Source organism: Homalodisca vitripennis, chromosome 2 (assembly GCF_021130785.1).
Source record: "Homalodisca vitripennis isolate AUS2020 chromosome 2, UT_GWSS_2.1, whole genome shotgun sequence".
Taxonomy (NCBI): Eukaryota; Metazoa; Arthropoda; class Insecta; order Hemiptera; family Cicadellidae; genus Homalodisca; species Homalodisca vitripennis.
In genome coordinates, this window is record NC_060208.1 from 228306761 (window position 1) to 228333276 (window position 26516).

Consider the following 26516-nt stretch of genomic DNA (forward strand, 5'->3'; position numbering starts at 1 on the left):
GTTCAAACACAAAACCATGTTAATTTCTTTATTTAAATGCATATGTGACAGAAACGGCCTAATACGAAATAATTGAACGGTAAAATGCGGCTTATGTGGTGTAGTGGTAGCGCACTTACCTGGAAAGTGAGAGTTCCTTATATATAAAATTCTACAAGTAATACCTAGGGTACCTTAAGGATAGTGCTTATCACGTAACGAAAATTACATTTATAAAGCAGCGTGTAGTGAATTATCCAAAAAGAGCCAAACTGGGTAGTCCGACACAAATCAAATTGCCTTATGAAACTCTTTTAGATTATTAAACCTGGATTCGGAAAATGAAATCAGGTTACGACAATGGAAAGCTCCTTCCATGTTAAAATAAAAAAGTAGAGTTATTATCTACTTAGTATTAATGTCCGTATAGCAAAAAATATTGTCTTGTACATATACAGTCAAATATGTGCCTAAAATTTATTTACAAAATAGTTAAGCTGCGTTATATAAACACTGAATGCTAACACCAATCTTGCAATACTGTAAAAATATATGATTTCACTGAGTAAATGTTGTAGACTTATTGACAGCGAGGCTGCTTGCACGTAGGGATAGGATCTATTAGTCCACGGAACTTGGTGATTAAATCTGCCAAGTCCGGATATTAGCTGCATAATCTGGTTCCCTAGTGATTGATACAGGGCAATGGTAATTAGCTTTAGGTGTATAGTTTTCTACTAAGCAAGATGCATATTTATCTTATATTGGAAAATTTATATATGTGAAAAGAGTTAAATGACACCAACATTCTTTATGTAAAACCATTACAGTTTTGAGTTAATCATAAAAGTAAACTAGGATGGGGTTATCCTTTCTTCCAAAATATTGGGAATTACACTTTTGCTTGTATGATATTTACCGTGCAGTATTCATAACACTATCATAATTTGCAACTAAACCAAAAGTCATAATAGTATGAAATATACATTACGAGATACTGTTGCAAGGCGGGTTACTGCGGTAAGATTACAATGTTTATGAATTTTGTATTCGCACCAAGATCTACAAAAAAGTACAACCGACAAATCCACAGTGAAATTTATTCGTTTATATCATAGAATTAAAACAAATTTCAAACCTTCATGCCCTTGTTGGTTGTAACAGTTTTTAATTTTTTTAGAAATAGTAATGCGCATCTAATGCGTTTAAGTTTGTTTTATTAAACTGCATTGTAATTTAAATATTTTCTATCCGAATAATTAAAATAATCATATTTATTTTTACAATCTAATTCTGTGACTGACTATGCTCCTGGAATTCTTCACTAAGTGTAAGGTAAATTACCCCTAACTCATCATTCGTATTGCATCAACCTTTCCCACCTAAGCTACGTTATGTGTTGAAACCTTTGTAGCTGCACCGTGCTTAAGAGTCGCGTCTAAAGCACTTAGTGCTCCCATATGGGCACCTGATGAGACAATGAGAATGCCTATTCATCTAGATTACACTCGATTTTGAAAGTCCAAGTGCCTCTGAAGTCAAAACTTTGCAAAGAATTCCCTTAGAGCTTCTTCGTCACCGACTTTACGGTCGGTGTTTGGGACGGACGGTGACTCCAGATGTAAGAAGTCAAGTCTGTGACGACAGATTCTCAGATTTCAGACGCTGTGCAAAGAATTTGACACGTATATTCACTCATAATCTTTACTGTTTTAACTTGATATTATATCAAAAGGCCAACATTTCCGATAAATCATACCAGAATTTGACACGTATATTAACTCATAATCTTTACTGTTTTAACTTGATATTATATCAAAAGGCCAACATTTCCGATAAATCATACCAAACGTGTGTTTTCAAGCCATTAGCTCTGTGTGCCAAACACACGACTGCACAAGAACGCCAACTCTGACGTTATTGATTGTGTTGTTCCTGTTTTTTTTTTTCTAAGCTCTAATATCCAAAGGCATAAGTCACTATATAATATAACATTTATTAAGTGCTTCAAATCGTTATTTAATATATTATTCTAATAAAATTGGTCGAGATTTTAAAAGGAATCTATACACTTATTATGTGTTTACTTTCTAATTATTATAAAAGAGAAAGATTTTATATTGTAATATACGCGACAGACATTGCGTATGAATATGATACACCTATATAAAGTAGAAGATTTGCTTGCTAAATACCTGACGTAAACGTTTAAGAAATAAAGGTTATTTCGATGGTAAGATATATAATACCCTAATGTACGTAAATGAAAGATGTACTGACATGTGATGAACTGTCTCAACGACATACTTGTTTTGCTGAGACCTAGACTCAATGCCGATGGCGAAGTGTAGTGGGTACAACAGTTATCGCCGTACAAGATAACCGGATCAAGCAACGCCGAGCACGGCTGCTGCTTGGATGGGTGACTGCTCAGCGATCCTGTCCCAGATTTGGAAGTCACCTTTAAGCCGTTGGTCCCCTGGTTAAGTGTTAGAGAGGGCTTCTTCTTAGGCCTGACTTCGCCTGGTAAAAAAAGACATCAATATACTTTACTTTACTCAATACCAAATTGTGCATCTCTACAGTTCCATGAAATAAAATTGTTGGCATAGGCGAACCATTTTATTTCATGGAATTATATAGATCAAGTAAAATCTTATGTTTAAGATTATTTTCAGATGGATCTATTGCAGTATGTTTTTCAAAAGAATATATATATATATATATATATATATATTGGTTTTACGTATCATCAATATTTATAATTCTACTTTTTATAGACTTTAATAGCAAGAAACTTTATTTTATAAGCACCAATTGTATCATAGAAAGTTTCTATCTATTTCGATTTTAAAATGTAGTGACAGATTGTTTTTCATTGATTTTCACCATTATCCCCCGTTTAAAAAAAAGAATAATACATCTTAAACGGTCATAAAACCAGGTAGAATTACACCACACTATTAGTCGTAAAAGGCTTTTCTTGTATTTTGTGAAAAGATTAAAGTCTAGAGACAGATTTTTACTATCCCATGTTATTTTACTGAGAGTGCTGACGTCGAGTATTGTAATCATAACAATTTATAAGTGAATAAACTTAGAATTTAAGTCCAGTGACTGTGATAAAGTGAACTTGTTAAAAGTTCTAAATTCCTAAGAGTGTTGTGCTGAGTGTTCATCGATCAAAGCTTGTGCTTTATTTCATCAACTTATATAATCTATTTCATACAAGTATATTCTATGCAATTTCATGATCTGTAGGAATTAAATGTGTTTATATTCAAACCGAGAATGTGCTAAATGCAAAATTTCTTTCAATTACATGTTCCAAAACTATTTATCTGGTGAAGTAATTTTAAACTGACGGTCTGAATGGCCTCAAACAAAAGAAAATGTACAGTATATTATTCCACACAAATTGTTATCTAAAAATAATCTATACTTCTAAAAAAAATCAACTATGGCTATAAGAAAATCTACAACCGGATTACATTACTATTGCTATAAATATGCACTTTTTGGCGTATTTTCTTGATAGTGGCAACAAGAGACACTCAAAATAAGCGACAAAAATATAATACACTTGCGAAGCCAACTAAATAGCGTGAGAAGTCACGGGTAATAGCTAGTATTCTTAAAATTAAACTTAAAATCTTAGTTTTGAAAACTAATAAAGTTAAGTTAAATAATAATAAGGTTTTAAATGTTGGTATAAAACCGTGCCTAACGCATGAACAATATATTTAACATCTTACAAGCATTTTAAAATACTAATTAACGAGATTTATTTAACATGGTTGTGACAAATGTAAGTTGTAGGAAACTAGAACTATAAAATATCATAACTAGCGACAATCGTTTATATACAATATATTGTACGGACATATGCCGTTAATCATGTGTCGATTAGTCGTGTCCCGAGTTACTACCGACGTTAATTAACACATTTGGGGTGATTAGCTTATGGTAATTAAGTTTGTAATGTATTCTGTGTGCATTTGCGAAATGAGTTATGTAAATTTTCATGTGGTGAAAACTATTTTCCTGAACTACTTCAAAGTAATCAAAGGGTCGCTTAATGAAACTTTTAAGGGCTGTACAACTTAATATTGATTATCAAAGCAAACATTTTCATTTACTTCATCTGGACTTATTTCTCTTTAATAAATTACCCGTACAAGTTGTAAGAAATTATATTTCAAACAATATCAAGGAAAGTATAAAAGGAAATAAAAGAAACCATTACATGAGTTTACTTAGTGGTTAGTGGTATTTCATAGCACTGTGATAAGATATTTATAACATTTATTTATATACTTGAAGCTTTTGTAAACCTAAAATATGTAAACATTGATTAACTTATCTTTGTAACTAAAATGAAACATAAATAAAGTAATTTCAAGTACATGATGTTCACAAAAGAGCGTCACAAACTCCTGTAGCTTATAGTACTAATCATTTTTAACAAAACATGTTGAGAAATGTCTTGTTTAGCCGCTAGCCGCCATTTTGTATTTTTAATAATATTATTAATCTTATTATCTCTAAAACTGTTTACTCTAAAGAAACCAAAAATTTTGGCACATAGGCTTAAATAAAGGTGAGGGATTAAAAAAATGTTATTTTCAATAATATAAACAAAATTTCGACTGTTGAGTATTTTTAAAGTACAAAAAAACACAAAACTCCAGTATAGTTATAAAATATTTACTAAAGACTAATAATTTTCAGATTTTTGTTACAAATTCCAACGCAATCTGTAAAATTATAAGTGAGTACGACCGATTTAAAGATACGCTAGCGCAAGCCGGGAGCGCCAAACATGTCACAGTTGACAGAAGTCGATCGGATTTTTTTGAAAAAAGCAACGTTGGAATTTTCATACAGATTTTAAAATACATTGTATTTTGTAAAAAATATTTGCTGTTCTACACGTACATTTATTACAAAATTTTCCTTCAATACAAATATCTATGGAAATATTTAATAGTGTCAGACAAACAATCATAGAAAATCTAAAATTTTTTACCTTACACCAATTATATTACAGTACACTAAACCTAACTAATATGTACAGTATATACGTTAAATCCATGTAATGAATCGCTCAAATCTAGTGCTGCAAGAATAAAAGCACACTAGAACAATGTGTTTTTTAATGTTGTTTTTGTTTATGAATAAAAGTAACATTACAATCGACAATCAGTTTGCATTCCCGCTCTCTCAACACATCGTCGTCGCGTGAGCTCTGAGCAATCAGTCCTTTTCTGTGTATTTTTCAGTTTCAACCACATTTATCTAAACGGTAAAAACTGAGTTTTATTTGTAATGTTAACTTTGCATCCCAACAAATAACGTAGGTTTTATTTATTTAAAACTGGAGAGCGTCACCAAACTACACCTCAAGAATGTTCTGTCTGACCTGGTTATAGTCTAACAATGTTATAGTCTAACCTTCTGAGAACATTGTTACTCATTGAATGATTTTTTGATTCAACAAAACTTTACAATTCAAAACAAATTTTTATGCTTTCATTTTAAAACCACATGAGGGCTGATTTGCTATTGTGTCAAATAAAGAAACATAGTTACGTTATTTTTTTATTCCGTAGTGAATTATTTAAAAATGCTAGAACTTTTGCAATAATCTAAATGATATAATTATTCTGTATCTATTACAGATATAGTTACAAACAGCAAGGATTTCCTGAGATATTCATAACAGGAACACAAGAAAGCAAAATATGAAGTAATTAATTACTTGAACTAATAAATTACCTATTTAAATTTCCTATACACTTTTACAAACCAATCGTGTTAATTATTTACCTTTTATTACTCACTATGACATTGAAAGTATAGATATGTGTTTGAGTTTGTTTAGAATTTGTCATGCTATCATGTTTGACTTTGTTGAGCTAATCACATTTATTTATTTATTGTTTCATAACCTCCATCCAAGGGTAGTCTTCATAGTATATATCATTAAGTGTTTTGCAGTGTAAAGGAGTTCAATTCATGAATAATATACTTATTGACAGTAATTTAATAAGCAAAGATATTTCTTGGAACTAATCTATTTATTAGCTTTTTGAGCTTTACGAAGAAAACACGATATCAAATATTGAAAAATAAGATTCAAAATAAATAAAACAAAAATTAATCGCGGACGTATGTAAATTTTCTCAAAGTTCGTCAACAGGATAAAGTATGATAGCATTTTTTTTAATACTGATAGTTTTTGAGTAATATTATTAACGCCTGGTAATCTCAAAATTAAGATATGTTATTTAACCATGTATTACAATTCACCTCACTTATCATAACAACCAAATATCATAACATTAAAATTTGTCAGCATAATTTGGTAGCCAAAATTAACTGGAATATATTCAACCAATACATATTATCAAACAACTGTCGGACCCGACTGGTCAGTGACTCGAACACTTAGCATACCGTCATAACTTTGTAAACCGCAGGAGCTAATGAAACGGTTGAGCTATCCGTGTCAGGGCTAGAGTATTTGGCAGCAAACTGTTAGCCCAGCGCCTGACTGGTAAGTGGAATGCTACGTTTACTTGCAGGTATTTAGAATGTTTATGCATCGATCCTTGGAAAATTTGTTCCAGATTTCAACATCCTCACCAATGTCGGAGGATTTTTGCATGATAGTTTTATTAATGAATGTTACTATGTTTCTCTTATTCTCACTGATGAACGACAAAAGACTTTTCCTGAATTAGTTTTTGTCATAATCATCTTAAAGTTGTATATTCTTTGCTTTCAATAGTGACTCAAGTAATATTACGCCTTAGTTTTAAGGAAGATTTGTTCAGTTTACAATTTTATTTTATTAGAGATGTAGCCTCATAAAATAAAATAATTTTATTTTATCCTAAAAGGTTAGATATATACGTATTGAACCAAGCTTTTTATGGCGAAATTCACGTATTTACATCTAATAAGTAATGCCAGGTAGACATAAATCATTTAATTGTTCCTGACATCTGCTTATGTATTAAGTCATTAATAATGTTGTATTACTTTTCCGTAGTGTTACTAAAATAAATACATCTTCTTGAAAACATTTGTTTATTGATTGATAGTTTCGTAACTAAATTTAAGCTGATATATTCCTATAAAAATAATTAGCTTACATTTAAAATTTTCTTTCCAACTACTCTTCTAGTAGTAAGCTTTGCCAGCCTTGATGCTTGCGCTACAAAATATTGAATATATGCTATGAGTTCCCTTAAGGCAAAATTATGTATATAATAAATATTAAACCAAAACACAATGCAAAATACTGGACAACTCAAATTTCTGTAAACCAGTTATTTTCCAAGCAGTCTTTTATTAGTTGGTTTAGGATTTCTTCCCTTCTTCTTTTACTATTTCAATATCAAATGTAAGGTATATTTAAAACCATTATTCGCAATTATAAACTCAATGAGAAACTCTAATCCACTGCTTCCAATAAAAAGTTTGACTGTAAGGCTAATCTATCTAACTTCAATAACAGTTGGGTATATAAGTGAAATGTAATACTTTTATACAACACAATATTATTGATATAAACATATATTTGAAAAGGTGTATTGTTTAAGATCTCTACAATTATTGCTTACAATATAATTTCAAATATAGTTACAAACTTTATACGAGAATAACAGATTAGAAAAATACTTTAAACAGATTTTAATACGAAGGCTACAAGTTAATAACTTTGGAAGTAAAATATTCAACTTTGCAACGATGCAAGTATTGCAATTATGTTTAATTAAACCTTATTGATATCCCTTGATTTTAAAGGTGTACTATTTTCATTATTTTATTTATTTTTTATTTGGTTGAAATTTCTATTAAATTTCAAAACATATAACATTCAGTATTTGTCAATATGGGCTTAAGATTACTTTTACCAGTAGTAGATAAATTCAGATTCAAATTAGTGATTCAAATTCAATTAGATGAGCATTTAATTTTGTTACGAAATTAAACACAAAAATAGACCATTGATAATATACACGAGTTTCAGTCAATAACAGTTTAATTTCACAACTTTTATTCTCGTTTGAATGTAATGATAAGATAATAACATTGAACACCATATAAATAGTAAGAAAGTCGCTGAAAAATACAGAACAAACATTATGCTGATTTAAAATTTTCATTTTAATCCTGTACTTGTGTATGTTCCTCTGTGTGTGTTTGAAATGTAGTTTATAAATTTGTTTTTTTTAAGATAAGATGTAAAAACCTTATAGTTATAGGGTGTGTGCTCTTTTAAGTTGTATATATGTATATTGTATATATATATATATATATATATATATATATATATATATATATATTGTAAATGTAATTATTTGATAGATGACTATTATAAGTCACCATTACAAGTAAAATCGAGAAGGATCAGTTTGCCTTCCCTCAGATTCGCGTTTTCGTATAACACCACTATTTATTCTTTATATTTCGACTAAAACGCATGGTTTAGTCAATGGAAAATAAAAATACACATTCTCTCCACAATTAACGTTTTCAAAGTAGTTTACTTATGAACCGTCCAAAACTCCATTAATATCTGTTTTATCGAGTTTGCATATAATTGACATTCGCGCAAAATTTCTCTGATTAAATAACTGTAATTTATAATAGGACATAGTCGTAATAGTGAGTTAAAATGTCTACAGTTTATCCTCAATTGTCAAAAACAACAGTTTTACGCTACAATCTAAGAGTGGACAACATTGTATACTCTCTCCTACATTTATTGTAGCATATATTTAACATATTTTTTATTTTTATTTTACATAAACCAATCGTGATAGATAAATATCAATGCACGTCCTGGTAGAGGCAATCTTTATTTGAACTTTTGCATTATATACCTAATCAACAGCAAACATCCAAATTATTTCTCCAGTAAAATGACAAAAAGAAAATTATTTAAGCAATCATATTAAAAATTGTAAATGATCTTTATGTCGTTTCGTCAAAATTTTGATTTGCAAGCACAAAAAAAGGGAAGTGGTATTTGTGAGAAAAGTCGTGAAAATATTACAAAATGTCGGAGATAATTACTCGCTAATTAGAAGGTTCCTATCCACGATTTGTGTGATAAAATACGGAAGAGTAGTTAATGTTTTAAATTAATATTTATTTTAATATTTACGCGTACTTTCGTTACTCGTTATATTTACTTTTAGGTTTTATATATTATTCGATTAAAAAACACACTTAAATTATTTGTTTAATTGTTTTAATAACTTCGTTTATGTTTGTATGCAAAGTACTGCAAGGTATACAAGAGATGAATGTGAGTTGCTCAAATAGCTTAATATAAAGTACATTTTGAATACTATCTTAGATACCATATTCTCTTAATTATCTCTTATTGTCTTTTAAACTAATGTATTTGCGTTCATATCTGAGAAATGAATTTACAAGTGTGAAATGTTGAATGTTTGTTGTATAGCTATAAATATTGTATTGAATTTTTTTAATACTCGTATTTTGTTTTTTAACTGCCTAGGATGTGATGCCGCCTAATTACGAGTCAAATCAAGTAAACTTTGTATCTTCATTTTCATTGAATCACAATCACCACAATACATGAAAACCAAAGAACAGATTTTTAAAATAAAACAGGAGTAGTACGTTTACAAATTAAAATTATTGACAACACTTAGGGAATGCCTACATGGGCAGCATAGCCCATGCGTAGGCGTGAGTTGGAAAAATTTTATAGAAAAAGAAGAAAAATTTTAATGTAAATTTAAGCATGTGTGAAAAAGTCATTTTTTAACATGAATGCATTACGAGCATAATTAATTATGATCTGAATATAATAAACTCCTCAGCATGGGCAGCAAAAGCTCTTCTATCGAAAGATCTATGCTCTCAAAATCAGCATAGGCCTCTCAAATTTATTTACACTAATTGCAGTTATTCTTTTATTTAAATATGAACGATAAACTGGAAATTGTACATCTCGAAAATAAAGGTAAATAGCTTGGTTGCATTCAACTGGGTAGTCAAAACATAGCCTCAGAACGTTCTTAAGAAGCAATAAAGTTAACATTCAAACATAGTTTAAGATACAGCAATAACAATAGATAACAGGGAGTTGATACAACCTGTATAGACTGATAACGAGTAGAACTCAAGGACAAATTCTCCACCTTCTCTAGTCACGACCCAAACTGCGCCCGTTTGAGACCGCACCTCACCAACAACAAAACAATATAAATGCTTTGTTTTTCGTATTTTTACGCCAAATTTTTTAATTAATGCGTTTTATATGTTCTTTTAGCTGATGCGCTCAAATGTGTAAAGGTTTAATTTATAACTTATGAAATTTTATGCTATATAAATGACCTGTTACAATCACTTCATTAGTAATAACTAATGTAAGGGATATTTAAAAGTACTTTCAAATAAAGATTTGGTCAAAGTACACTGTTTTATAGTATAATTACGCTAATACATGAAAGGCCAATTTCAATCAAGCAAAATAAAAGCATTGCTTGTATTATGTAAGTTTTTGATTTCCCGCGCTAATGTGCAGATTGTAAGTAAGACAAAAGAGCAAAGTGAAATAGTGTAAACTGCTCCTAATGAAAAAGGGTTCACTGTGAAATGCCGGAACATTGTAATTAACTTGCAGTAGTACTTGGCTGAGTGGCTTGCCATCTTCACGTATTCCTGCTTTTTGTTTGTGGCACGTGATTATAGTGGTAATGGAACTAATGGCCTAAATGATGTAAAAGATCTTTTCCCGATAATCTTATTCGCAAAGTGATTTGAAGAAACTTGAAAATAGTAGAAATTGCGGGAAACATTCGAAGTAGGTCACTAAGATTAAGCAGTACAGAAGGAATTTCTTTAAACCGCTTTTTATGGATACCTGAGGTACATTTCTCATCATTATAAAAGAAAAAGAGAACACTTGTTATTTTAACACAAGTTATTCTGGGAACATCAACGCCCTTACTGTTTCAAATTATATAATGAGGAACTTATAATAAGCAACGTAATCTTTCATAGGAATTTATCACAGTGCATGCATCAAAACTGGGCTACATTTGAGATGTTTTTGTATGATCCTTGTTCGTCATAATATGAAATAACTATTAGACTGTCAATTTTTAATTTATAGAAATTGATATGTTAATTATATTGGCTGTGGACGAAAATAATGTTTTCGGTCAGGTAATTTTGTTTTAGCCTGCATCAATGTTTATTTTCCATCCGTACTTAGATTTAAACTTACTTTTCAACAAATCACAGCGTTATATATGGACTGTATCAAGGTTTACAAAACAATGTAATTTGTAAAGGACTAAGAGCAGAGCTCTTCAGCAAGTAGCTGATTAGAATAAATTCTCAAATATTAGGTATTAATATTTATCAAATATGCAAACTGACAGCATGGTGTACCTGTTGATAACAGCAAATACGCATAAAACTATTTCGAAAGTGAACATGGAGACTTGGTGATCGCACGTAGGACAAACTTTAAGAACAGCTTTGACATTAAAAAACATTTAATTAAATATTGAAATAAAATGTTTATATATATATAATATTATACATAAATACATATAACGTATTACTGAACCATATATTATATTCCGTAGTGAAACCAATAGTATGGTAGGTAACAAATGTGTTTTACGTCTGCATAAAGTACCGGTATCACGGCACCTCTTGAATATTTATCAAAAGTACTTTAATTTAATATATGCTCTTGATAAGATTCGTAAGCAAAACGTTTGTGAATTGAAATTACATATTAAAAAAGAAAACAATTGGAAGAGTTTAAATTTAGGCCAGAGGAAACGAGAAATAGGAGGGGGATTTGTAGGATTAAAATTTCATTGTTACAAATATAAATATAAGAATAATAAGAAATGGAAAATTTACGGGAAATACTAAAGATTAGCGATATTTATTTTTTTTTTTATGACGAGGTAAAGGTTTTCATTTGCTGAGAATGTAAGCTTCATCTCTAAATACGCTGTTAAAGCACAAACATGGAAATATTAATGTTTAAATGGAATTAAGATATGACTTGTAAGGAAATTTAGAGAAGACTCAATGAAAACGAGCCTTTCCTGGTAAGTGTATAGGAACATTTTAGAACACAGTACCTATACATTACATTACATTGTGTACATTAGTATATACAATTGGTCCAGAGTGTTATGTGAGTTTGTGGTATAGAGCTAGAGTACTGAGATAAATAGATCATTATTTCATCGTTATTGCTTTATTGTCTTACAAATCTATCAGGTATGAATTATAGTAATCTACTTATTATAACTCACCAGCTTAAGAGTTTCAAATTATACTTCGAGATGGTCCTTATTATTATTCCATTAAGGGTATTGAAATTGGTATTAATACTTATTCAAGTAAGTGTTTTAGTTTTGTAGAAAATCTGTAAGAATTGAAAATAGTTTATAGGAAATATTGATGCTAAGAAAAACTGTCTTAATTGAAGTGTAACTTAAATGTTCCAAGCTGGAAAGTTTACTCAACAGAAGAGCTCTTGAAGACTCTTTCCTCGTCACTCACAACTGTTTTGCCTTGACTAACAGCCGTGACATTGTGTATTGTCAGTAGAAGTAAATATTAAATTGTACTAACATTTTCCAAGACGGAAACTTTACTCAACATTAGAGATTTGACTGCTCTTTATTCTTCGTTCAGAGCTTTATTGCCTAAACAGACAACCGTTACATAGGTTATTACCAATTGGAGTAAACATTGTGTTGTAATAAAAATTGTACATGATGGAAACTTAACTCAACGATGAGCTCTGATTGTATTCTTCGCTCGCAACTGTATTGCGTAATTATTGGTAGGGGTAAAAACTGAAGCGTAACACGAGTGTTCCAAGCTGGGACGTTTTCTCGACAGAAGACCACTTGCTGGCTCTTTCCTCATCACTGACAGCCGTGACATTGCTCAATGGGGTATTGTCAGAAATGGTAAATATTGAAGTATAACATAATTTGTTCCATGCTGGGATATTTTGCCCACAGAAGGGTTCTTGACGACTATTGTTTCATCACTCACAGCAATATTGTCTATAATGGCAGCCGAGGCATTGGGTGTTCTCGGTAGGAGTAAATATTAAAGTGTAACACGAATACTCCAAGCTGGGAACTTTGGTCGACAGAAGTGCTCTTGACGACTATTGTTTCATCACTCACAGCTATATTGTCTATAATGACAGCCGAGGCATTGGGTGTTCCCGGTAGGAGTAAATATTAAAGTGTAACACGAATATTCCAAGCTGGGAAATTTTGTCTACAGAAGTGCTCTTGACGACTATTGTCTCATCAATCACAGCTATATTGTCTATAATGGCAGCCGAGGCATTGGGTGTTCCCGGTAGGAGTAAATATTAAAGTGTAACACGAATACTCCAAGCTGGGAACTTTGGTCGACAGAAGTGCTCTTGACGACTATTGTTTCATCACTCACAGCAATATTGTCTATAATGGCAGCCGAGGCATTGGGTGTTCCCGGTAGGAGTAAATATTAAAGTGTAAAACGAATACTCCAAGCTGGGAAATTTTTCGACAGAAGTGCTCTTGACGACTATTGTTTCATCACTCACAGCAATATTGTCTATAATGGCAGCCGAGGCATTGGGTGTTCCCGGTAGGAGTAAATATTAAAGTGTAATACGAATACTCCAAGCTGGTAAATTTTGTCTACAGAAGTGCTCTTGACGACTATTGTCTCATCATTCACTGCTATATTGTCTATAATGGCAGCCGAGGCATTGGGTGTTCTCGGTAGGAGTAAAAATTAAAGTGTAACACGAATACTCCAAGCTGGGAAATTTTGTCGACAGAAGTGCTCTTGACGACTATTGTCTCATCATTCACTGCTATATTGTCTATAATGGCAGCCGAGGCATTGGGTGTTCCCGGTAGGAGTAAATATTAAAGTGTAACACGAATACTCCAAGCTGGGAACTTTGGTCGACAGAAGTGCTCTTGACGACTATTGTTTCATCACTGCAATATTGTCTATAATGGCAGCCGAGGCATTGGGTGTTCCCGGTAGGAGTAAATATTAAAATGTAAAACGAATATTCCAAGCTGGGAAACTTTGTCTACAGAAGTGCTCTTGACGACTATTGTTTCATCACTCACAGCTATATTGTCTATAATGGCAGCCGAGGCATTGGGTGTTCCCGGTAGGAGTAAAAATTAAAGTGTAAAACGAATACTCCAAGCTGAGAACTTTGGTCGACAGAAGTGCTCTTGACGACTATTGTTTCATCACTCACAGCAATATTGTCTATAATGGCAGCCGAGGCACTAGGAGTAAATATTAAAGTGTAACACGAATACTCCAAGCTGGGAAATTTTGTCGACAGAAGTGCTCTTGACGACTATTGTTTCATCACTCACAGCTATATTGTCTATAATGGCAGCCGAGGCATTGGGTGTTCCCGGTAGGAGTAAATATTAAAGTGTAACACGAATACTCCAAGCTGGGAAATTTTGTCGACAGAAGTGCTCTTGACGACTATTGTTTCATCACTCACAGCTATATTGTCTATAATGGCAGCCGAGGCATTGGGTGTTCCCGGTAGGAGTAAATATTAAAGTGTAATACGAATATTCCAAGCTGGGAAATTTTGTCGACAGAAGTGCTCTTGACGACTATTGTTTCATCACTCACAGCTATATTGTCTATAATGGCAGCCGAGGCATTGGGTGTTCCCGGTAGGAGTAAATATTAAAATGTAACACGAATATTCCAAGCTGGGAAATTTTGTCGACAGAAGTGCTCTTGACGACTATTGTTTCATCACTCACAGCTATATTGTCTATAATGGCAGCCGAGGCATTGGGTGTTCCCGGTAGGAGTAAATATTAAAGTGTAACACGAATACTCCAAGCTGGGAAATTTTGTCGACAGAAGTGCTCTTGACGACTATTGTTTCATCACTCACAGCAATATTGTCTATAATGGCAGCCGAGGCATTGGGTGTTCCCGGTAGGAGTAAATATTAAAAGTGTAACACGAATACTCCAAGCTGGGAAACTTTGTCGACAGAAGTGCTCTTGACGACTATGTTCTCATCAGTCATAGCTGAATTGTTTATACCGACAGCCGTGACATGGTATATTTTACACAGTAGAACATGATTAAAATTATTTATTATTTTATGAGTTAAAATAGGACACATAGCATTATTTTGTATAAATCGTATTGTTTAGAGAATATCGATTAGAATAATTTTACGTTCATTTAGGTTTTATTTTATTTTATTTTTCAAGTGCAAAGTAATTAAAAGTGATATCAGGTACGTGAATATTTTTATTAATGTGCTGCTATTTATACTTGCTAATAGTTTAATTAGTAGAATCAGTTCATAAATTCTTTTTAGTTCTTGTATACGAAACTAAATTTAGAATTGACAATTTTTATATGTGAAATATTTGTAAAAATCGAGTTATTTTTAGTTTATGTGTTGAATTTATTAGGTCTCTCCACTTTTATCACACTAAAGAGCTTTTTTTTAAACTACAGAAAGTATTGGAAATCATCGGTTAGTCAATCTTAGTTCTAATAGTACATTTGCAATGTATAGTATATTTAACTCGTGTATTGTTTTAAGAGGCTTATAGTTTTCAAAACTAATTATTTGTGTTCTATTTAATCTGGCTATTTTAAAATTCCCTTTGCTGCGTACAATTTAAAATGTTACGTCAATATTGAGGAAGTTTATTCTAAATATTCATGGACTCACGCATATAATAACATAACAAAGCATGACCAACATACTCATGTGAGTACTATACAAATGTTTGCTTTATAACAAATTTAGTTTATTTCAGAGTTAACACTAAGAAGCTGTTTTCAGATATATATTTTTAATGCTTAGTCACTAAACAGGTTTTGTAAAATTCACATGTAACAATTTTCAAAGTTAAGCACATGAAACAGTTAGGATAAAAGAATTAAACTAAGCCTATACATTACAAATGTTTGGTTTCAGTCAATTTCAGTTTAAACGTTTTAAAATAACTGCAGAGCAATCGATATCTGTTGATTACATCGGTGGAACTTTGTAATTAAATCATCCGCCAAGCGTCGTTCGCGGCCTTTACAAATGATTGAGTTCTGCATTACGCGGAAATCTAGTTTGAATTAATTCCAAACATGCATGCTTTCATACATTGTTTATCGAGGGGTTTCTCAAATCCATTTGTAAATGGTTTTAAAGTCATGAATGTCTACTTCACGCAAATCAAACATTTTAATAAAACAATATGCATTTAGTTTAGTATCATTATTTTATGTGTTATTTATATTATATTTTTTTCAATAGAGAGCTATACTCAATTATGAAGACTATATCATACTTGTTCAATTATACGAATGACAGGTAAATACTTTAAAAACAAGTTCTATTTCATCGGTACAGTAATTGGAATAACATATCTTTATAAATAAGTATTCATTTCTGACATACACACTTTAAAAACATGCATTTGAAAATTTGTTTTGATATTTTATTACCAACACATCAATTTAGAGGATCAAAATTTAGTGAAATAAGTTTGGGTAAAGCGATAAATCTTTTTTATGAAGTTCAGACTGCGATATCGCCATAATATCAGTATGTTGTATTCAGAGAAATCAGTTCAAAAATGTAAGAGTGATTTTAAACAACAATTTCAAGAAATAGGTCAAATATGAACCCTTCGATGTATATTGGACAAAATAATATTTATTACTTTTCTTATCTTTAGTTGCCTTTTTGTCAATAGTTCATAAAAGAGCTATTCCCGGACTCTAATTGATCCTAATTGGCTAAATATTAGTTAATTAGAGGGTGGAAAAAGGTTATTATCTGTCTATCTGAATGTCAGCAGAATATCTTAAGAATAAACAGACCTGTAGAGTTTACATTTTGGATGAGGAATTTGCGAAATAGCACTTCTATATAGGCAACTCCGAGTTTATTGAAGTTGCATGTAACTTTATGATCTTAGCAAACATTTTTTCTTTAGTCTAAAAGGTAACTATGGTATCAACGGTACATTCGCAGAATAAATAAATTTGTAAACAAATAATCCTATTATATGGTATCATACACTATATATTTATCTTCTCGGTAACAAGGGTCCATTCTTGATAAAAGCTACAATAGAAACGTCTCTTTAATCATGAATATAGTGGTACTTTAACACATTAATGGCCATAACCATAAAATAAAGCTTAAAGTACTACTTATTATATATTGTATTAAATATATGCTTATTTAATGATAACAATACTTTTTATGTGTTTTGACTTTACGCAAGTTTAAATATTGTTTTATTAATATTACTATACATGCAGTCAAATAAATAAATTTGAAAATTTTTATAAATATTAAATTATTAATTTTTAATCTGCACCCACAATTCCAACGTTGTAGAATTTAGTAAACTAAAATATTATAAAAATAGCAAATTACTATCGATTAAATTGAACTGTAAATTACAATAATATTCTTATGAAGTCAAACACCATTACACATTAGCGATTCTATAAATATGTAAAAATAACCAATATTAAGATTAATGCAATATCAGGTCAAATACATAAAAATGTATCAATGTATTTAAATACCTTTTTTCACAATTATATAAATATATATATATATATATATTTCACACGTCATTATTTCAGATATAGCGTTTAATGATATTTTTACTACAAAAATCGATGGTCATTCATATTGCAATTTGTCACGGGGGTATCAGAAAATACGTAAACCTTAGTTAAATACGTGTCAAAAATTATGTAAGTGTTTTAATTAAAAAATTCCATAGAAAACAAAAATTATTTCTTAGAATTGATTATACGTGAACTTGAAATATGTAAATGTACTTTATCGTGAATACCCTAAAATATATCAGACTAAAGACCGGTCAGGTTGTATTATAAAGACATTTTTAGCCTAAAATTTAAGTTTAAATACAAATATAATATTGCGCAAAATTAAATATTTTCTATAACTAGTGTACACCTCAATATTTCCTACTTATATGCGTAATGTGTTTAGTATCTTAAGTCTGAACCCATATTTTTATAAATATTAAAATTTTTCCAATAAACTTAAGCATTAGAATTTTTAAGAACGTTATAAATTTTGTAAGAACTTCAGCAAATTTAGTTAAGACAGTTTCTCTGCTAAACAATAAAGAGTAATCATAAACTGAAGTATTGTTGAAAAAATTAAATTAAATTCCATGTAATATTCAGATAAATTTCTTTTTAATTCGTCTGTGTTTTCTAGTAATTTATGGAACTCTATACCTAATTCAATCATTCATGGTAAAACCCTTTAAGGTATTTCATAATAATACACAATTTCAGTGATAAATTTACAGCTCTGACAGCAAAAAAGCTCGTATGCATTAGAATAGGTTTGAGTCACTGGCCACACACGTATATATTTTGTCTATTTTACCTCACATACGTAGTAGTATATGGAATTTTCTCGATAGTGATTCACGTCTTTTATATAAGCTCACATTGTTTGAGATTAGATCACTTCTCAACCAACCTAACCTATGGCGCTGTTGTTAAAAAGGCTTAATATATTGAAATAATAGGTATCTAGAAGGTACAGTTGTAATTGTATCTTTTTAAATATCCGACCATAGCAACCAAAGTGCCTCTGAAAACTTTGAACCTCCTAAAAATATTATAAAAATGAATTAATAAATCTCTTGAAGTGACAAATTTATGAAATAACACGTTGAGTATTGTCAATAAAAGTCATCAAGAACACCATAATCTAAAGCAAATAGTGCTTTAAAAAACATTTGAATGTTCGATCGGTATTTAATGTTGTGTAAAGGAATGTGGGGTTAAACTTACTATTTAAAACTCCCTATTTTGAGATATATAAGTTAATAAGGAAGTATTTTTGATACTTAGAAACCATTTCACCTAATATATTGACAATTATGTGGGAGGGGTGGGGGTAGTTAATGAGAAATTTCAAACGGAAATTTTAAATTATTTGTGTGTAAGAAAGTTTGGACAGGTTATTGCCTTTATCTTCAGTCTTCTACTCTAAAACACTATTTAATCAATATTTATTATATTTCAAATTTTAGAGGATCATATGGTTTTTTGTTTATTTATAGAGACTTAATTTCATTTTGAAGATAAAATAAATGGTTTGTAAATATGTATGAGTCTTTTTACAAAGATACTGGGATAGTAAAACGAATTTATTTTAAAAAAAATGTTTATATTAGGAAAGTCTTATCTATTTAAAAACTAATTTTACTGGTTTATCTTTAATTGAATTTAGCCTCATTGCGGTATAATTAAGAATACAATACATGTACCTGTATATTTAATTATAAATCCTATTTCCCGTTATTGGACAGAAAGAAATACATAATAATTTAGGTATTAGTAGCACTAAGGAAATGTAATATATTACATGGAAGGATAATAAAGTAAGAAAGAGAAACAGCAACAACACAATCAATAACGTAAGAGTTTGGCGTTCTTGTGCGATGGTGTGTTTGGCACACAGAGCTAATGGCTTGAAAACACACGTTTCTCTACTGTATGATTTATCGGAAATGTCTGCCTTTCGTTGTTATTACTACAACTTAAATAAATAGCGTTATCGGAGGAAGTGTGAAGTATCCAACTATATTCTGTATTTACTATACTGAAAGGTAAAATATAACAAAGATATGATTTTTAAACAAGATATAATTTTATACTTCATTATTTCTTTATTATCTGCTATTGATGATAATATTGCACATTTTGAAGTTATTATTAATTTAATTGCTAAGAACGCTTGGTCAATTATTATGCAAATCAAACCTTATAAGTAGTGTCTGGGGAAAACTATCACATTTATTTTAATTCATGCTTCTGAAAAAACTTATTTTTGTTTTAATTTAATGAAAATAATTCATAGCAAGCCTCTAGGACCAATTATTGTACCTTAAATTTTTTAGTTATTAAAAACAATATATGAAATTTTTCTGAATAAAGATTAAAAATCGGCACTATATTTATAATATATGGATTTAAAATTAGGCTAATCTTGTTATCACAAATGTATATAACTGACCACTGGCCAGAGGCCTATGGCAAATAGCGATTGCAACGGCAGAAACAAGATGGTGACAATAAAGAGAGGACACGAGAGTGTGATTGATACTACTCTGTTTGATACCTTACGTATCCTTGTTCTTAAATTTTTCAGATTTGGCAACTTAATTACAATCATGGTTGACTCGGAAATTGATTTCCCACTTTAATATATGAAGCCCCAAATAATTTCCATCTAGAGACATGAGATATCCGATGTATTATGTTGGTTGGCATCATCCTAATTCATACAATGGTTTTGGAGCAAGAAAAATATGCAATCTTTGACTTTTCTGTTACCCCCATTTCTTGTGTATTCTTTTTATTCACTTATCCTTAAATTTGATTGTATATTTGTCTCGGCTATTTATTCTCTATTAAAAAGAATTTTGTACTGTAAATATATATTTTTTTAAATTGTGTGTGCCATTGTTTGTTTTTTTATTTTTACGAGACATTGTAGCGCGTGTTTTAATCATTTTTTTAATGTACTTTATACAGTCTATACTAATTTTCTCCAACAATCCCGGCATATAAAGAATTTTCATAATAGAAAATTGATCTCTATTCTGATTTAATAAGCATTCAACTCTACTAAGTGAGCTCTTTCAAATGAGGTATCACTGACCCATGCTTTAGTTTAAGATTTCCATGTTTTCCTCTGTGGGCCGTCCCCCCATGGTTGGCATGTCATGGTAATAGCAAGGAAAAATAGTTTACATAGCTATTTGACACTGTGCAAAGTTTATAAATTAATGCTATCTGCTATGGTTTGTAAAATATTAAGCCGTACCCAGACTTTTCAAACACCTTATATATATATATATATATATATATATATATATATATATATATATATATATATATATATATAAAACATCTGACAATTCTTTACTAAAAACACTTAACATGAATTACAATTTTTTAAACACACACTTCATAACAATGTTTATGGAATAAGTACCCATAAATGGTAGAATAATTATGATACATTTCATAATGGAACACAGACAACTCAGTGCATCCAATTAACACAAGCAAAATGTTTTGTAACGTCTAAATATTAAAATTTATAGTTAAAAATTATTTCGTTTTACACTAAAATATTTCGTTTTCATTATGTAATTATATAACAGAGAAGTATATTTCTGGATTAGCCGGCGAATGCACGGTGCAGACCAGGGATTTTGACCCTGGTCTTAGTTAGTGATAACGCTCTTTCATATCCTGTCTGTGACCGCAGCACTTTTTGTCAGTACTGTCAACCTTTCCCTACATTAGCTTGCTTTTTCTCTCATTATTTATTACAAAAGACCTCAATTTTACACAGGTCAGAGGTCCAAGGAGACAGCTTAAAATAGGCAATAAAGGAGACCAAGATCATCTTTTTTCAAAGTTCATACAAATCTAAACTGCTAATAACAGATATAATAAGAAGAGAATAACGAATCTCATGATGTTCCAGTTATTAGATGTATCACTTTTATTCTGTTGATTTATTTAATGCCATCAAAAATTAACTTTCTAATACGCATTGAAATTGACATAGTACATTTTTGTTTGTACGTGTAACTTCTTTCAGTGGTAGGGTTTTCTGAAATACATAGTCAAAATGAAAATATTGAATACCTAAACGTGAAAAAATTTATTTTGCTTTTACTAGAATGCATAAGATAAGTAATGATTATTTTATTTTAAACTGATCTGGCTTGATTAATAAAATTACTACTTAGAAGATAGTACTTGGCTTCATAACTAACGAATTAACACTGCAGTAATAAATCAACCTATTTATTAAAGAAAAAAGTACACTTTAATATTTTAATACTGTTGGTTACACAACTTTCTATCAGAAAGGTAGAGTACGTAATAATTCTGCAGTGCTCATAACGGAGTTTAGCCGTGGAGTTCACGCATCCCTTCAGTTAATTAAATCCTGTGCTCCAACCCTTGTGTTGTTCCACACCGACTAACGACCTGTGCTTTCATTTCAGCTTGTATGACAAAAATAATTTAGTTATTTTCAACATTTGTTTTCCATATGAATGTATGTTGACAGCAAATCAACAAAAGATTTTTATGTTGTACACATGAAGTTCATAGTAAAATATCGTACCCTATTTTCAAATAATGCTTTTCAGTTACAAATTTCATTTTTAATATAAGATTTCCCATTCATGTAGAATACGAGGATACCTCGTGAAAACCGCACTTAACATTGAAATAAGAGTTTATTAGGAGTTCAGAGAATGATATGCCTACAAAAAATATATTATAAAATATTCGTTTATAATTGCAAATCATTCTACGACAAGATGTTTTATAAGTAGTGAAATGGAGATCAGGAACTATTGCAACTTTATTAGGGGCTTCGGCGAATAAATTAGACACTGGTATGATTGATGGTTAATGTTGATGATGTAATTAGCCTACATTAAATTAGCAGGTGTTTTATATACTGGGGTTATGGGGTCGAAATCAGAGTGCGGGGTCACTTTTTAGGGCGATTGAATTACGATTTTTGTATTTTTTAGTGCATAAAATATATATATCGAAATTTTTTAGGTACTTCTTAAATATGTATAAAGTAACATGTGCAAATCAAACAATAATTTACTCAGGTACAGTTTTAATACCTGTTTGTGCCCAGGACGGACTGCTTTTTATGTGTCAGCAGGGGAATGCATCTTTAAATATTTTATCTCTTACGGCTCTCAGTATTCTCAAAATTAATAAATATTTTTAGGAAATAGACATCTATAGTGCAATGTAATCAAGAACTTTGCTTCGATGACTTTAGGGTCCAATGATAAGAGCAAGAATTGATGTCCCATTTATTTTATTTAGAGAATATAAAGAGAATTTTTATAAATATATAACAGAAATACAATATATATTCATACTTTTATTTTTAATGCTGATATTTAGGAAACTGGTTAGTTCACACTCTGAACTCATTTATGAACAGACATTAGATTTTATTGTTTGCTCTAGTAATTGTGCGATGGAAAATATATCCTTTTAGCCATATCTGTTAAGTACATTTCACATATTCAATTTAAAAATATGAACTTAAGCAAATAATGCCATTAATTTTTTTTGCTATATTCTCCTCATACCTAGGAATCGATGCTTACGGATCAAAATAAAGAGCTAAGCTTCATTGTTACTAATAAAATAGTTTAATTACAATTAAACCCCTAATTTGGGTAGTAAGAATAGCAGTGTCATAGAGCTTTTATACCCTCGTCCACAGGTTTCTCAACCAGTACATATTAAGGCTATATACATATAACGTAAATTATACCTCTGCTTTTGAATTGTTTATATATGTACCAATGCAATTGAAATCCTTTTAATAGTCTATAGTAGACTTATTTTGAGATAACCAAATTTCATTGTAAATATACAAAATATATTTTTTTATAGATTATGGAAACTATTAATACATTTTTGATGGGTTTCATGAAATGCTTAAACTACTTTTGAAAAATCTGTACAGGCTATGTTAAGTATGGGCATATGATGGTACTTAATTGTAATCTGCGATTCGCAAACAGAAGTATATTATAAAGTCGAGTCTTAATCTTCATGAGGTGACGTTTGTACCAAATTTTTACTTTTTTAAAACCTAGCAAACTATACAAATAAGAGCTTTTTACAAATATAACTATTATTAGTTGCTGATAATACACGTGCAAACCGCTCAGAGTTTTAACTTTTAAACATCAATCAGAACTCTAAAAGATAAAGTACAGAAATCCTCGTAAGCTTCATATTATTGAGTTGTTTTACAGCTGACTCGACATTTGGGCCGGCCTGTCTGGGAATTCGGCCATGTATGTAATAGTCTAGAAGAGATATAGTAACATTGAAGTAGAGGTTTCCTCGTAGAACTTGAGTTACTGAGGTGAATGTTTTTACAGCTGACCTGTCATGTGTGCCAGTCTGGCTGGTAATGCAACAGTGTACATAATATACCATATTCCTGTAAGTTTCAATGAATGTACTACTTTGTTATTTGATATAAAAGTTATACACCCTTTAAAACTTCAATACAACTGTTATATAGGTCCGTAATAGTGAACAACAATGCAATAAAGTAAGATGAATTATTATATAAAATTATTGAGATTACTAATTAATCCATATATAACGTTTGACACACGCCTTAAGCTGCAGTAAAAATGCCATACACAAGGTCAAGGAAGTCAACAGGTTTCGAGTACCTTACGTGGAAACATTCACAACTCTGATCATTAAGGTGCATTAATATTAGCAAATAAATAGTATGTATAAATTATTAGGTGGTTCATTCGTCACTAATGCAATCTGAAGTCAATATTAGATAGTTACTCCGTCTTTGAAATCACATTACACTATTTATAACTACTGTATTTCTAATATTTTCTTATACTTTTTTGTAAAATATGTTTCTGCCTCTTTGATGAACTACAGCTGAAAAATTTCAAAAGTTTTAGGTGTAATTTCACTTTGGATTACGTGTCGTAAATATTTTCTATTACTTTCCCGAATTCTGAGAACCGAATATTTCTCTTCTTGTAAACCTTTCTCGGATTTCAATGAATATTAAAACAAGAATTAGCCGAATTGGTCCAGCCATTCCTTATCGCTTATCAACACATTTAGAGATTCAGTTATATATAAAGAGATTTCCTGATTGATTGAGGAGTGAGTTTTATCTCCGACCTCAAGGCACTACCCGACTGACCTGTAACTTTGCGAAAATTTCCCTGTAGGATTAACTGCAGCAAACTGATTTTATTGACTAAAAGGTCCCGTTAAAAGTACACAATCATATGTTTAACTAATTTTTGAAACATTTTAAATATCTTTACAATTATAGTTTGGAAGCATAGAACTACAGCACTTTTTATTTCTACCAATATTAGTAATTTTGTAAAAAAAAGAATGATTATTAGTAAGAAGATGATTAAAAGAGGAAGATATTAGTAAAAAAGAAATGTCTCCACTATGTCCCTGTTTTCAGTAATATTACGTCATACATTTGCTTTGGAGAGAAATACCAGTCATTTCAACGACACATATAAAACCTGTGTCACACTCCGACTCCAGGTTCCCAAACCACTGTCTTTCAAAATTAAATTGAAAATGGATCAGGAGATTTGTGTATCTTTCAGTAGCATCCAGGACCTCAAGACAGTTCAAATGTCTTTAAAAATAACATGTATACGTTGTTATTCTGTTTTTCAGCGGGAAATTGAGTGATTGAGTTTTACTAACATACATTATTTGCAAATATATCAAATAATAAAATTTATATGGTAATATTTGTAATTTAAGAAATTTTTTATTTTAAATTTCTTAAAAGGTTAATATTTATTAAGCTTAAGTTTAATAAGAGGTTTAAATTTATTTTTATAAGCACGATTATTTACTAGCAGTATTGACACTTCCAGCCCAATTACGTACATGTGTACCACATCGTGCAATTAACCCCTCTTCTCTAAATGTTCTCACATGTGCCGTTTACGATGTAAAGTTACCAGGCATTGCAATACAAACACTTTTTCACTTGGGGCACTCTAGACAGTGTTATTAACTACTGGTATGGAGAGGTAATAGTAGAATAGTAACGGACAACTAAGAATGTCAGAACCAAAATTCATACTAGTACAGTACCATAGGTAGGAACATTCTAGCGCTTAGGTTTCGTTCACATGTATGATGCATCAATCTCGATAGCTAGGAATTATAGAAGCACTATCATTCAATTTGTTCAAGAAATGCATCGATAGAGTTTTCATGAAATGAATTAAATCAGCAGAACGTTAAAGGTCATACTGTATAATACCGATAAAATACCAGAGAGTAATCTACGAAAAATCCCTTTTAAATTGAAAAGTGTAAGTAATATGATTCATATTAAAAATAACAAGTTTTAGTACAAGACTTAATTTAACTCTTTTATTGGTGCGTAACTTAAGTGAATGAAATACACGTTTTTAAAGACCCTTAGTGATAATATTTTCGTATTTCCTTTCCATATAGCTTAAATATTGAATGCATGTTTTTGATTGGTTTTCTATAACAAATATAAAAATATAATATTAGGCCTATTCACTAAAAACCTGCCCTTTTGTTCTTATAATTAGCGTTATTACCTTTCCATAATGAAAGAATACAAAACTGTACAATTTGAACTCTGTATACGGTTCTCGCATCTCTTGGGTGATTTAAATTCTGTAGTCCAATCCTCGTTTTATTCTACACTGACTAACTAAATCTGTTTTTACTTGAGCTTTATAAGAATCTTTTTTCTGTAAACCACTTTTACTTTAATATCTAAAACTAAAAACCACAGAGCTCAGCGAAATGTATATGAG